Below are 2,374 nucleotides of genomic sequence, written 5' to 3'. Positions count from 1 at the left end.
TATTGAGGGATCGAGCGTGTTGGCTGAATTTGAAGTAATAGAGATAGTGGATGACAACAATCCCTATCTTTCACTCTTGGGAATTGCTTAGGCTACCAATATGAATGGGGTAATCAATCTGAAGAAGCGAAATATGATCTTTGAGAAAAAATTGTTGCGCGTAGTAGTACCCCTCAATCCTGCTGAAGGATTGCGCTATACAGAACCAGTCCATGATTATGAAAGTGATGACAATCTAGATTGTATCTATAAGATAACAACGCGAGACCAAGATTGGGTGAATCCCACTGTGGATGGACGGATTACATGGTATCGTGAAAGTTCCTACACTTCAGACTCCGATGAAGAAATAGAACGCTGGTAGAATCGGTTACATGAAGTAACTATGCTAAATTGCAACATGATGACCTGATCGTTGTGCTGTGTTTCCTCAGAGTTAAGAAATCTACCTACTTATGATGGTCTGAGTGAGGTAGATATCTTTTTGGATGCATTTGAAAGGGAGGTACTAGAAAAGCAACGCTTCCAGGCGTTGGACTGGGCACTTTGTGCTACAGCCACAAGATGGTGGGGTATGTACAAGGGAAGCTTTGGTGATTGGTGCGAATGTAGGAGGATTATGAGAAATTGCTTCGGAAGCCGAAGATGTGAATGATAGACAAGTATGATGGGAAAATTGATTCGTGTGCGCGTTTGGCCAAATTGGAGAAGAATTATTGCATCACCGAGCGCGAAGGGCTAGCTATGGTGTATACACTCCAAAAGAATAGGCACTACTTGCTGGGAGGCCATTTAAGATTTATACAGATCATTCTGTGCTAAAGTACCTGGTCAATAAGCCTGTGTTGGGGGGGAGAATCTGCAAGTGGCTCTTATTGTTCGAGGAGCATTATTTTGAAGTGGCTGTGAAGCTTGGGCAATTGAACACGGGACCAAACCATCTGTCGCACATCGAAACAGGGGAGGAACCTACTAACTTGGAAGAAGGATTTCCTAACGCACCACTATTTGCAGTGCACATCATGGATGGTCATTTCAAGGATATAATACACTTCCTAACAACGGGAACTACACCAGAAGGATATACTGTCCAACAATAGAAGGAATTAGTGGTGCCTGCGACAAATTTATCTGTCATTGTTGGGCATTTTTACAAGATGGGGATTGATGAGATATTCCGACGGTATGTACCTAAGTTCAAAAGAAGCAACATCCTCACGGATGCTCATGGGGGCGCCGTGGGAGGCCATTATGCAGGGAGAGAAACTGCACAAAAGATTCTACGCGCAGGGTTGTGATGGTGAACCCTTCATCAGGACTCAAAAGCATATTGCAAGGCATGCGATGTGTGTTAAAGGACTGGCAAAACATTGCGGAGGGATGAGATGCCTTTGAATCCACAAATGATGTTGCAACCCTTCGAGAAGTGGGCGATAGATTTTGTAGGACCCATTCAGCCACAAGGAAAGATGTAGCAAGGTACATTATCACTGCAATAGAGTATTTGACTCGTTGGGTAGGAGCGTAGCCGGTGAAGGATTGCACAGGTGTGACTTCCATGAAGTTCCTATTTGAGCATGTACTGACGTGATTTGGTGTCTGAGCATCTTCATCAGTGATCGTGGTACGCACTTCCTGAATGAGATGATCAGCGCGCTGATGGAGGAATTTTAGGTATACCACTAGAAGAGTACACCTTATCACCCATAGGATAACGAAACGATGGATGCGTTCAATAAAGTGTTCGAAAAAACGCTGACTAAGGTTTGCAATGCTCAACGAAGTGATTGGGACCTACACATACCTGCAGTATTGTGGGCTTATCGAACGACATGCAAGAAGTTGACTTGACAAACCACTTTTAGGCTTGTCTATGGTGTGGAAGTGGTAATGCCTATGGAGTATATCATGCATAGCCTGTGCATAGTAGTGCTCACAGGTATGACAGATCGTAGAGCCCTAGAGGAGAGGCTTGCACAACTGGATGAATTGGAGGAGGAAATATTTTTAGCAGGATTTCACCAGCAGGTCCAAAAGCAACATGAAAAGGCATGGCATGATCGACACATTAAGTTGCGCTCATTTAAGATAAATGACTTGGTTTTTCTATATGATAGTAAGTTTGATAAATTTCTAGGGAAGTTCAGGATGCACTAGTTAGGGCCTTATGTCATTAAGGAGATTAGTGACAGAAGAATGGTACAACTGGTCAAATTGAATGGAGAACCCTTCCTAGGAAAGGTGAATGGCAGTCGCTTGAAGCCATACACTGGCAGTTTGGCCATGTGACTAAACGAAGGTGGCACAGTCTTAGTGCTCCACGTAGCTGAAAGGAGGTGTGGGACTATAAACTACACTGCTTGGGTTGGGGACT

This window comes from Pinus tabuliformis, chromosome 3_2, assembly GCF_031772625.1.
Source record: "Pinus tabuliformis cultivar Carrire ecotype Pingquan chromosome 3_2, CPIR1, whole genome shotgun sequence".
Taxonomy (NCBI): Eukaryota; Viridiplantae; Streptophyta; class Pinopsida; order Pinales; family Pinaceae; genus Pinus; species Pinus tabuliformis.
The sequence above is the reverse complement of the archived record's forward strand: the minus strand, read 5'-3'. Positions refer to the sequence as shown.